Source organism: Spermophilus citellus (genome assembly GCF_964194105.1).
Source record: "Spermophilus citellus genome assembly, chromosome: 3".
In the NCBI taxonomy this organism is placed as follows: Eukaryota; Metazoa; Chordata; class Mammalia; order Rodentia; family Sciuridae; genus Spermophilus; species Spermophilus citellus.
Window position 1 is genome coordinate 225,705,872 of NC_138184.1, and position 13,442 is coordinate 225,719,313.

General features: G+C 40.9%; 1 pseudogene across 1 annotated transcript; it reads left to right on the top strand.

Annotated features, from left to right (window-relative positions):
- Nucleotides 1-10,842: 10,842 nt before the first annotated feature.
- Nucleotides 10,843-11,959, top strand: LOC308643522 (poly(rC)-binding protein 2-like; annotated as a pseudogene). The gene has a single exon. The product of its transcript is annotated as a poly(rC)-binding protein 2-like (transcript).
- Nucleotides 11,960-13,442: the final 1,483 nt, after the last annotated feature.

The following is a 13,442-nucleotide window of genomic DNA, read 5'->3' on the forward strand; positions in this document are numbered from 1 at the left end:
ATAAATATGATAAAAAAATTCACAGAAAAATAAATATAATGGGCTAAGAAATGAAGAATTTCGGGACAGAATATAAACCCCAAAGAATTAATTCTGAACTAGGAAATATACTATCTGAAATAAACTTAAGTGGATGGACCTACTAGCACATTGGACATTGAAGAAAGGATGCATAAATTTGAAGACAGGGGAAATTATTCAAACTGAAGCACAAAAAGGAAAACAATTGAAAAAATTAACATGGCACCAAAAATCACTGGAATAATATCAAGCAGTCACTGGAAAAGAATGGAAGGGATAGAAATATTTGAACATCAAAGGAACAAAAATATTTAAATTTGATGAATATCCTCAATTATGAATTCAAAAAAATTCATGAATCTAAAGTAGAAAAACAAACAAATAAAAATAAACACAGGCATTTTACAGTCAAATTTCTGAAAACCAAAAAAGAATGAAAGGGCTGGGGATGTGGCATGCCTGCGGCCCGGGTTCGATCCTCAGCACCACATACAAACAAAGATGTTGTGTCCGCCGAGAACTAAAAAATAAATATTAAAAAATTCTCTCTCTCTCTCCTCTCTCTCTCTCTCTCTCTCTCTCTCTCTAAAAAAAAAAGAAATAAAAAAAAGAAATAAAAATTTAAAATCAAACAGAGAAAAAAAGACACATTATACAAAAGGGAACAACATAAAAATAATGGCTGTTTTTTTTTGTAAGAAAAAATATTGCAAGCGAGAAATCATTAAAATGTTTAAAGGGATGAGAAAAATAATGGATCCACAAATATTTCTATATTCAGCAAAATTAACCTTGAAAAATAATTTTTAAAAAGATATCTACACCTAAAAATATTTTTATCTGCATACTATAGGGGTGCAGCCACATCAATGTTTATAGCAATGTAATTTACAATAGCCAAGTTATGGAACCAGATGCCCATCAATAGATAAAACATTAAGACAATGTGGTATGTATATATAATGGAGTTTTACTCAGCCAAAAGGAAGAATAAAATTGTGGCGTTTGATGGTAAATGGATTGAACTGGAGAATATCATGCTATGTGAAAAAAACCAGGCTTAGAAAGTCAGGAGTCAAATGTTTTCTCTTATTTGTGCAGCTAGACCAAAGTAAGATGGGGGATGGGGGAAGGTAACCCCATGAAAATAAAGGAGAGATCAGAGGAGTAGAAGAAAGGAAGAGAGGGGGAGGGAGTAGGGATAGGAAGAGGCAGGGAGGTGGGAATGAAATGATCAAACTATCGATAAACATATATGAAGTTACCATATTGAATTTTGTGTATATATATATATATATCTCACTAATTTAAAAAACTATGAGTAAATAGAAGGAAGGCTCTAGTTATTTATAAATAAATAAAGGTTCTTTGCAGAACCTTTTTAATTTGATACCATCCCACTAATTGATTTTTGCTTTTATTTCTTGTGCTTTAAGTGTCTTGTTAAGGAAGTTGGTTCCTGTACCAATATGTTGGAGTGTTGGGCCACATTTTCATCTCACAGTTGCAGAGTTTCTGGTCTAATTCCTAGGTCTTTGATTCACTTTGAGTTGACTTTTGTGCAGGGTGAGAGATAGGGGTCAAGTTTATTATTCTACATACGGACATCTGTTATTGTGATGTTTTTAACACATGAAGAAGTGAAAATGTCAGTATGAAATGAGAAGGGTAGGGGTTCAACGGAAGCACACTGATATCAGATTCTGTTTCATTTGAAGTGGTGTGCTTTATATTCTAGGGAGAGAGTAATAAGTTAAAGATAAATACGTCAGGTGCTACAGCAACCACTTTTTAAAAAAATGAGCCAAAAGAGATAAAAGAAAATAATTTTTTAGAACTCATTTAATACCAAAGAATAAGATAAAGAGGAACAGAGAAAAGACTAGGTAATGAAAATGAGGAGCAAGATGAAAGACTTAAATCCACCTGTAACTATAATTATGTTATATACAACTGATTTTTGACAAAGGAGCAAAGGTAATTTAATGGAGAAATGATGGTCTTTGCAACAAGTGATTCCAGACTATTAACTCAAAATGGATCATAGATGTACATGTAAAATGCAAAACTGCAAAACTCCCAGAGGATAATACTGGGGAAAATCTAGGTAACCTTGGATTTTGCAATAACTTTTAAAAGACAACACCAACAGCAAGTTCATGAGATTAAAATTGATAAGTTGGATTTCATAAAAATAAAAACTTCTGCAAAAACACTGTTAAAAACACACAGTAGGGCTGGGATTGTGGCTCAGTGGCAGAGTGCTTTCCTCACATACATGAGGCACTGGGTTCAATCCTCAGCACCACATAAAAATAAATAAATAAAATAAAGGTATTATGTCCATCAACAACTAAAATATTATTTTAAAAAAAGAACACACAGAAAAAATAGGATACAGAAAATACAATACAGGAATATCAAAGTTAGATCTCGGTAAAGTTTTAAAAAAATTGATAAAGCTCCAGTTAGGTTGATCAAGCCCCAAATAGATAAGCACAAATCACCAATATCAGAATTCAAAGAGGAAAGATATTGTAGTTCTTGTATCTATTAAGGGGATACTTATATTTTATTAATTCATGCAAAAAATCTAATAACTTTAATATAGAAGGCAAATTCCTTTACAGAAACAACTTATGGAAATGAGCCTAAGAGAAAATACTAAAAATCAGAAGAGCCTTAATATGTGTTGTTTAAAAAAAATTGAATTTGTAATGAAAGAGCATTCCACAAATAAAACTCCAGATCCCAGAGCTTTACCAGTGAATTCCATTAAACACAGGAGCTGTAGAAGTTGGGGTGCTAGATGTGTGGACAAACTCCTTTCAGGGAGAAGCTGTAGGCTTAGGGCTTGGGGAAAATACTTTCAACTGGCCTCAGTCTACTTTTAAGTGATATACTGCTGAACATAGAGCATAATTTTCTTTTACATTGATGACCTCATTTAATTCTGAAATAATAATTTCATTGTTTATCTTTTCCAGGTGAGAAAACAGATTCAGAGAAGATAGATTTTTTTACCCAAGGCAATCCAGTTGGTGGAGGTATAAATATTTAAAATAATATAATTTGTCCTTTTCTGATTTATGTCCTATCATTGCATATAATTTATTTTTACATATATTGTAAATCTCACTTTATATTATTATTATAGCTTCAAGTCAATTATATTTAAAGGAATTTAATAAGAAAACTACCCTAAATATTTATCCATGTTGTTACCATTTCTGATTATCTTAATTCCTTTGTATAGATCCAAAGTTCTCTCTGATATCATTCTCCTTCTTGAATATTTTTTTCATAGTTCATCTTTGCTAGTGATGGATTCTTTTAGCTCTAGTAAATCTGCAAAGATATCTGCTTTCATTTTTGAAAAATAATTTTGAAAGATCATTTAATTTTGACAGATTTTCTTCCAATATTTTAAAGATGTTTTTTCAGGTCTGCTCTCTCACTTTAATTCTGCAAAAAAAAAAAAAAAAAAAAAAAATGCTGCCAACTTTATCTTTTCCTTCTGAATGCAAGATATATATTATCCCTGGCTTCTTTAAAGATTTTCCCTTCATCACTAGTTTTGAGCAAGCTATTACAATGTACCTCTACATAGATTTCTTTGTGTTTTATTTGCTTGAGGTGTTTTGACCTTTTTGGGAGCATCGTTTATAGTTCTTGTCTAATTTATACAATTTTGGGCCATTGTTTTTCATAGACATTTTTTCTGTTAATACATTTTCTTTTTAGTGAGTCCAGTTCTTTGAACATTGGTCTACTTGGGGTTGTCCCATTGCGGCTGTTTTTTCCTCTATGTTTTCTCTGTTGAAATGTTTGTATTGCTCTGTCTTCAAATTCACTAAGCTTTTATTTTCTAGTAGTGTAGTAGTTCTATGCAGTGTCCTTTTCACATCAATATCATGTTTTCATTTCCAGAAGTTAAATTTGAGTCTTTTTATGTCTTTAGTTTCCCTACCTAATGGTTTGACCATATATTTCACACCTGTATTAATTGTTTCAATACCTTTGTCTACTTATTTCAACATTTATGCTAGATCTTGGTTGATATCCCGTTCTGTTGATTAATCGGTGTTATTTTTCATGTTTGGTAATTTTATTTAATGCCAGGCATCTGGTTTCAACCTTGATATGTGCTAAATATTTCTTGGACATTTTTCCTGGAATGTATTGAGTCATGTGGTAATAGTTTGATGTTTTAGGCCTTGCTTTCAAGATTTTTAGGCAGACCTGGGTAATTTTCAATTTTGGACTCACTATTCCCTGTCTGAGGCACGGGTCTTCTGTGCACTCTACTCAATGCCCCATAAATCATAAGCGTTTACGTTTGGTAAGACAGAAGTCTTTCCTGCTCCCACATAAGTTCAGGACCCTATTTCCTCTAACACTCTTGATTGTTTGCCTCTCTGCCTGTTGGTTAAGATGGGGTGTACTGTCTGTTCTCATGGTTTAGCATCCTGGGGTGGTTCTTTCCTTGACCACAGGGAGTTTTATCACATGCACATGCTGATCATACTGCACTGAAGACTCAAGGGCCCTCTCCACAGGTGTCTGGAGTTCTCTTTCTGTACAGTGCTCTCCTCTCCTCATACTCTGCTCTGTACACTCTGGCCACTTCTGTCTTTCCAGAATCCCAGCAGCATCATCTCAAATCATGGACTCTGCTGGACTCTCCCCTTTACAGTTAGTTTTTTAATACCGCAGAACAAACCACCACAAACAGAGCAACCCCAAACAGCATACTTTATCTCACAATCTCTGTGGGTCCGCAGTTTAGCTCAGCTTAGCTGCATTTTCTGCTTCCGTGTTTTCCCAGGCTGCGGCCAGGCTGAAGCCTTATGCATGGCATGGCTGGGAAAAGAGCTGCACCCTCTGGTTAGGGGCAGAATTCACTTCTGTGTGGCTCTAGGACACAGGACTCTGCTGTTTCACTGGCTGTTAGCTGGAGGTGACACTCAAGTTTTAGAGACCACCTACAGTTCCTACCAACTGGCCCTGTCCACAGGAAGTTTTCAGTGTGGAGATGCTTTCCCTGCCAGCAGGAGAGGGAGCAGGTCTTGAAGCCAGGTGGACTTGGACTGGAGTGGCATTCCTTCAAGTCCGCCAAGGTCTGCAGGTCAGAAGTGGGCTGCGGGTCCCTTCCACATTCCAGTGAGGAGTGTCTATTAAAAGCAGGAACACCAGGAGTCAGGAGGCCTTGGCAGTCTGCACATGGCCTGAGACTCTCTGTCTCTGTGCTGTGGCTGGGAAACTCAAGGCGGAACCTGGGCAGCTGTGGTCTTGCCTTGTTTTTGACTCTCAGTGATGATTCTTTTGTTACCTGATGTTCAGTGTGTTGAGCACCCTTATCTTACACATCTTGCCTGTTTTCTGGGTTGTTTCACATGGGGCAAGGAGGGTGTAATTCTGCTCCTTGTTTTGCCATTTTGATTTCACAAGGAAGCTTTCTGGCATTTATTTTTTAATTTTAATTTTCTGTTTGTTGTCAGACTATAGAAGTGCCATAGCTTTTTAAAATGTTGATTTTTGTATTGAGACCCATTGCTCTACTTTTACTTCTGATAATCTGTCTGAAAATTATTTTTCTTTCTTATCAATGCTCAAACTTGTATTTTTTTAATTTGTTTTCCTTACCTTGCTAGTTAGGAGCTCACTAAATGCTAAATAGAAGCAAGACTCCTTTTTGCCCAATATTAATAGAAATACCTGCAGGCTTTTTTTTTTTTGAGAAAAACTCTCTTCATTTGTCTACTTTTACATGCTTTCAGTATCTTTATATAGATATAGTTTTTTCCAAGTTTTTATAATTCTCCCACAGGAAAGTTTATATAATCAGTTCACTTCTCACCATGATTTTAAAGATTTTTATTCATTATAATTTGATGTATAAAAATTTCATGACTTTTTTCAAATATACTGTTTTAGTCAGCCTTTTCACTGCTGTGACTAAAAGACCCAACCAGAACAGCTGTAGAGGAGGAAGAGTTTACGTGGGGGTCACAGTTTCAGAGGTCTCAATCTATCGGCAGCAGGCTCCATTCCTAGGGGCTCAAGGTGAGGCAGAACATCATGTGGAAGACAGTGGTGGAGGGAAGTGGCTCTCATGATAATAAGGAAGCAGAGAGAGAGAGACTCCACTTGCCAGATACAAAATATATACCCCTGTCGAGAGCCGTCCGCGTGTGGACCACATCGGCGTCACAGCCTAATGAATAGGAGAATGTGGTGTCTGGGAGGTCCCCATGGACATTTCCCCTGGTGGACTGCCCAGAGACACTGTGAACCCTCTTCAGGCTCTGCCCCAGGTGCCACACAGCCCCTCTGAGAAGGGTGTGACCTGCCAAGATGCCAGTCAGCCTGCTGACTGCAAGACACCATGAAGCAAGATTCCACTCCTGAAACCTTATTCCTGCCTTTGATGTACCCCCTTAAATAAACCACAGCAGCCAGTTTCTAGTTGTTCAGCTCCAGCTTCTGTGTGGAATTACAAGTGTTTCCAGGAAGAAGAAACAGAATATACAATGTGATGGCAGGGAGCTCACAGGTAACCAAAGGAGGTCCAGGATGCTGGATCCTAAAGGAAGTCAAGGATGGCTAGCTCCTAAATTGGACTTCTGTACAAGTCAGATTGTACAGAAGGAATGTTGCAGATATAGGTAGATGATTTGTACAGGGACTTATTTTTATGTTTGGATCCTGAAATTTTTCTTATTGAAAATGGAAAATTGCTGCAGGGTTGGACTGAGCTATGTCATGGTCAGATGCCGCAGTCTGGCTGGGCACAAAATCAGGAGCCACTCAAGCAGGAACAAACTTTATTTCTGAAACTCCCGCCAATGCCATGCACTCTCCTGGGAAATATGCCGAACCACACAGGCAGCCTTCTCCTGGGCCACACTACACCAACAGACAAATTCCCTACTCTGGAAATCCCTCCTACCTCACTTCCCCAACCAATGGGAACTCTCCAGGAGTCCTGCTAGAGCTCCAAAGTAGCAGGCCAAGTTGGACAGCAGGGGTCTAATATCCATTTGAATGCAGATCTTAACATAATCATATCATCTCAATGGCTTGCTGGTGTCACCTTTCAACCAAAAATGCTATGCATCATTCCTACTTGGCTATGGCTCTCAGCAGTCAGAGATGGGTTATGTGTGTTATGTGAATTATGGAATAAAAAGCCTTCTCCCTCATGTGCTTTACATGAGGTGAATTCTGCTTGCTTTATTGGGGCCCTCTGCTTCCTCTGCCTCTCCATCCACCTCATCCTTTTAGTGCATGCAAACAGAGCAATTGTGGTCAAACTGACCTAGAGAGGAGCCCTGGCTTGACCCTTTTAGGTGATTTCACTGGGTTCTCACCCACTCTCTTTCTTCTGCTCAGAACCTTGTGAAAACCTTTTTCCGGCCAGGGTTGTGGCTCAGTGGTAGAGTGCTTGCTTAGCATGCATGAGGCATTGGGTTCAATCCCTGGCACCACATAAAAATAAAAAAATAAAAAAACAAGGTATAAAATAAATTCTGGGTCTGTAATTAAAACAACAACAACAACAACAACAACAAAAAAAAACCTTTTTCTCCTCCAACCACTCTACAAGAAAGTTTCTTTCATTTTTATTTTTATTCTCTCTGAGTTCAACTATGTCTTGAGAAGATCTTGGTTTGGGGTGTTTTGCCAAGTGTGAAAAATAACTGTTTTGAATTCAGAATGTAAAGGGAAACCACAAGATCCAGGGCTGCTACTGAGGCAAGATCTGTCCTCCGGGAGAGCAGAGAACTATCTTACCCTGTATGACCTGATGATGCTGAAATTCCTCTTTGACAAAACATGTGCCTGCTGCCCACTCACCCTGAAATACCAGTCCTCTCTCATGAGTAAACATTTTCCACCAGGATAGTAGTCAGGCAGAGGAAACAGCACACATAGAAGAGGTCAAAGGAACTGAAAAAGACCAAATTATCTGGGCAGAAGAGTTACCCATTCAAATCCTTAAATACTTCGTGTCCTCTGGGAGGCTTTCTGCTGTAATCTGCAGCCCATTCCTCTTGAATGGTCAGTATTTTGTAAAAGGTATAAGCTCTGAAGTCCTAACAGTACAGATCCTGGGCTAGAATAACCTCTATTCAAGGTCTAGGGGTTGACTATATCATCCATTAAAATGAAAGGAATTGTGTCCCAAGTAGCTACCCAAAATACCTAGAAATAAGTTTAACTAAAGAAGTGAAAGAATGTGAAAGGAAATGAAGGTCCCTCAAAAAATGGAAATGCCTAACGTGTTCATGGATTGGAAGAATTAATATTGTGAATGTGTCCATGCCACCCAAATCCATTTATTGATTCAATAAGTTCCCATCAAAGCATCAATTACATGCTTCACAGAACTAAAAAAAATCCTAAAATTCATATGGAAGCAAAAAAGGCCCTGAATAACCAAAATAATCTTGAACAGAAAGAAGAAAGCTGAAGGTACCACAAAACCTAATTTTAAGACATAGTATAAAATCATAGTAATCCAAAGAGCATGGTATTTGCATAAAATAGGCACACAGTTTAGTGGAACAGTATAGAAACCCCAGAAATAAACCCAAGAACCTATAGTCAACTGGTTTCCAACAAAGAGACGAAAAGCATACATTTAGGAAAGTACAGCTTTCTTGGTAGGACAACATGGAGAAGATTGGAACTTGACCCCTATCTCTCACCCTGTACAAAAAATCAAATCAAAATGGATCAAAGACCTAAGGAGTCAGTGGTTAGACCTAATGGATCAAAGACCTGAAATTCCATAACTGTTAGAAGAAAGCTTATGGGAAACACTTGAAGACATTGGCACAGACTATGATTTTTTGGATATGACTCCTAAGCAAAGCAAACAAAAGCAAAACTTGACAAATGAGATAACATCCAACCAAAAAGCTTCTGCACAGCAAATGACAGAATGAAGAGAAAGCCCACAGAATAGGAAAAAATATTTGCAAACGGTTCATCTGATAAAGTATTAATATCCATAATATATAAAGAATTCAAGAAGCTGGCATGCACTGCCCCCCCCCCCAAGCTCAGGAAGCATGCTTGTGCCCACACTACTAAGGGCTGCAAGCTCTGCCACTCAAGGATCAAGGCCTAGGCTCTAGCTCAGGCTCCCAAAGGTACCTAGGTTCCCAAAGGTGCCCAGATCCCCATAAAGTCTCCATAGTAAAGGCCTCTGTCTGTGAATGAGAGGGCAGAAGGACGGATGTGACCCCCAGCCCCCTATCTGCAGGGGCTGATGTCATCCTGTAATATCTGTACAAATAAACCAGAGGCAGGAGAAAGAATAAAAAGCCAATGACTTTGCACCAGGACAATCGGAACTATGTCTTGAGGGCATCTCAGGAATCAGCAAGACCACCCATCACAGGGCCAAGGATGTAAACGTGTACATTGTTTCAAAGACTTGATGTGAGAAGAGAGTGCCAGGGAACCCTGCTCCCACAGGGCTGCCTAGGTCATTGTTTCCCCAGGTTTATTTCTCCATGCTCAGCCATCAGGGCTGAGAAAAGCCAGTACAGCCACAGTGAGAGCAGATCCAGGGACAGTTCACACAGGTGACACAACTTAGCATTGTCTATGTGATGCTGGTTTTGCAGGCATACAGAATCAAGAGTTATGGGGTCGTAGAGACTGCCTCCAAGATTAAAGGAAAGCCTAGAGGGCAGTACTATATGTTAGGGTTAGAATCCCACAGACAGGGTGATGTGTAAAACTGAAGCTTCAGTGGAGTCCTCGAGAGGTTAGGGAAGTGAGGAATGTGGAAGATCTGCTGAGGGAAGCTGCAGGCAGCCATCAGAGCCAGCCCAAGAGACTGGCCATATGAGCTTCAGGCAGTCAGGCTGGTGGGACTTCCCAAGCCTGTGGAAGTAGATGTCACAGCACTGTCCTCCCCAGGTGCCAGACATGAAGCCATAGGAGTTAATACATGCCCTGCTGGGTTTTGGTCTTGTTTTGATCTATTACGCATTATTTTCCTTTTGCTCTCTTTTGGGAGGGGACTGTTTTTCCTGTGCAAATATATCTTGGAAAGATTTAATTTGTTCTTTTGGTTTTAGAGGGACTTGTAACTGAGTTTGCTTTGAGTCTCAGAGGAGACCTTAAAATTGGAGGTGTGAGCGATGCTAGAATTATGAAGACTTTGGGAATTCTTGGAGATGGATTAAATGCATTTTGCTTTATGTAATGGGCATGAGATTTTTCAGGGTCAGAGGAAAAATACTATAGTTTGGAAAAGTGTCCCCCAGAGACTTACATGTTGAAGATCCGGTCCCCAGTGCTGCTGGGAGGTGGTGGGCCTACTGGAAGGAAGAAGTTAGGTCGTGGGGAGCGTGAGGAGATGTTTCTCTCTCTGCTTCCTGGCCACCAGAGGTGAATAGGCCTTCTCTGCCATGTGCTCCTGCCACCGTGTACTGTGCCATCAGCCCAAAGCCACAGGGCCATGGGCTGACAATGGACCGAAAGCTCTGGAACAGGAGCCAAAATAAAAGAGCTGCAGCCCAGACCAGCAGATCCAGCAGCTGAAGCAGTTGCAGTGAGCCCCGGGGCTCTTTCCCCTTCCTCCTCCTCCTCCTCCTCCAGCCCCTCTTCTTCCACCTGCCCAAAGGCCCCTCTCGCCTTCCGCCTGCCCCATTGTTCCTTTCCCGACTCCCATCCTTCCCCTCCCCCCTGCTCCCCCTCCCCCTCAGTTGCCTCACCCCTGCAGATTTTGATTTCCACCCACAACAGTGACCAAAGACTTGGCCACTCAAAGTCCTGCTCCCCATAACCCTGCTTGACATGGACACAGGTGTGACTGAAGGTGAATAAATGTCACTGTCACCATTCGACTACTTATGTGTGGAAAGGAAGTTGGCAGTATTGTTGGAAAGAAAGGAGAACCAGTTAAGAAGATGCACGGGGAGAGTGGTGCACCTGTCAACATCTCAGAAAATTGTTGTGAGAATGATCACTTGGTCCGAACCCACTAATGCCATCTTCAAAACCTTTGTGATGATTATGGACAAATTGGTAGAGGACATCAGCAGCTCCATGACCAATAGCACAGTAGACCTGGGTCACTCTGAAGCTGGTGGCCTCTGTTAGTCATTGTGGCTCTCTCATTGGAAAAGGTGGTTGCAAGATCAAGGAAATGAGAGGGATTCCAGGGCTCAAGTTCAGGTGGCAGGGGTGTGCTCCCCATCAACTGACCATGCCGTCACTATTGCTGGCCTTCAGCATCCATCACTGAGTGTGTCAGCTAGGCCTGTGTGGTCATCTTGGAGTCCCCCTGAAGGGCGTGTCCATCCCGCACCTGCCCAAGCTGTCAGGTTCTTCAGTCATCTTTGCAGACAGTCAGGGCAGGTACAGCATAGGCAGGGACACTGTGAGCTTTCTCCACACTACCCTGTCCCTGTGCTTCAATCCTGACCTGGAGGGACACCCCTAGAGGCCTACACCATTCAAAGACAGTCTGCCACTCCATAGCCACACTGGACCAAGCTGCACCAATTGGCAATGCACAGTCTCACTGTCCTATGGCACGTCAATACCGTGTTCAGGGGCACTGAATCCAGCTCTCCAGAGGTAAGAACTTTGGGCAGGTTGAGATGTATCTGCTCAGACTATTTCTCATGAATTCATCATTCCAACTTGATTGGCTGCATAATCAGGCATCAAAGAGCCAAAAATCAATGAAATCCGTCCGATGTCTGGGGTACAGATCTACAGTGCCAGCCCAGCAGAAGGATCTACTGATAGGCAGGTTGCTGGATCTGCTGCCAGCCCTAGCCTGGCTCAGTATCTAATCAATGCCAGGCTTTCCTTGGAGACAGTGGCATGGGGAGCCACTAGAGCAAGGCAGATTCATCCTAATCCCTCTCTGCTGTTTACCACCACACATGATTCATCTGTGTAGTTTCTGAGTAGTCAGTGATTCCAGGTTTTAAATATTTTGCAAATTTTCAGTTTCTACACACTTTTTTCATCCACTCATGATTTTTCAATGAAAGCGTTTTAATTCCTTTCTTTGTTCAAGTGTTAAGGCTGAGCTCCATATTAGTTTTATAAGCTTCTCCCCATTTTTTATGGCTCATGAATTTTTCTATTTGTCATTTAATATGTAAAAGTACACTATTCATTCATTTCAGCTTAGTTCTGGAATGTTGGGAATTTTCCAAAAATATTAAAAGAATGATCTAGAGCTTTTTCTTTGTGAATAGAAACTGGATGCCACAGTGATTCATGTGGGTTTTATTCCTGTGGTCTTCCTGTTATTTTGTACCTTTTATCCCTTGTAGGTTCCTGATTGGGTTTTGAATGAAAGTCTTTATTGCAATTAAAATATTTTTTTCTTCTGTTTCACCACTCCCATGTTTCTTATTGGCCCTCGACCTTTATTCCTAAGACCCTGTACCTGGTTATATTGAGGATTAGACTCTCCTAGGACTTAATGTGGGATAGTGGTGGGAGGTGCACCCATGCTTACGTGTGGAAGCAGCTGTACCATGTTTGACTGGTATTCCCCTTCTTGGGAATATCTGCCCCCTTGTTCATGCGTCTTTTAAACTAAAACTTCAGTCTCTTGTTTTTGGCAAAAACAACCAAGTTTTATCCCCAGTGCTTTTCACACCTTAACATGCATCAGACTCACCCGGAGGATTTATTGGAAGACAGATTGGTGGACTCTGTTCTCAGAGTTTCTGTCAGTAGGTTTGGGACAGAGCCTGAGCTTTTTACCAAGTTCTCAGCTCATGCTGCTGCTGCTGACCCACAGCCCACGTGTTGGGACAGCTTGTTCTGCTGCACAGCCACTCTGCCAAGGAGCTCATATTACTGCTTCCTGTGCCTCTGGGAATTACTAAGATGAAAGGGCCATTTCTCATTATGTAAAAATGTGAGTGTGTAACCAATGTGATTCTGCAATTTGTATTTGGGGTAAAAATGGGAGTTCATAACCCAATTGAGTCACATGTATGAAAGATGATATATCATGAGCTTTGTAATGTTTTGAACAACCAATAAAAAAAAGAAAGGGCCAATGCCGCAGTCTGGCTGGGCACAATTCAGGAGCCACTTGTCAAAAGAAACTAACTTTATTTTTAGAACTACAAACACCAAACAAAACAGCTCCTCAGGAAAAAACCCTCAGAGCCCAACTGCCACCACCGGCTTCCCACAAGCCTCTCACCCCAACACAAGCCTCACCACCTCCCACAATCCTCCTGTTCTTGAGGCCGATTGGCTGGGTTGCGTGGGCGGAGCCAAAGAAGTCCCCCAATGAGCAGCTCCGTGGAGGAGCCAATCAGCTAGATGTTGCTGGGGCCGCTGTGAGCCAATCATCAGCTGGTAGCTGGTTGCTGGCAGCTGGAAGTTTGCTGGGGCCCCTTTGGCTGTGGCTC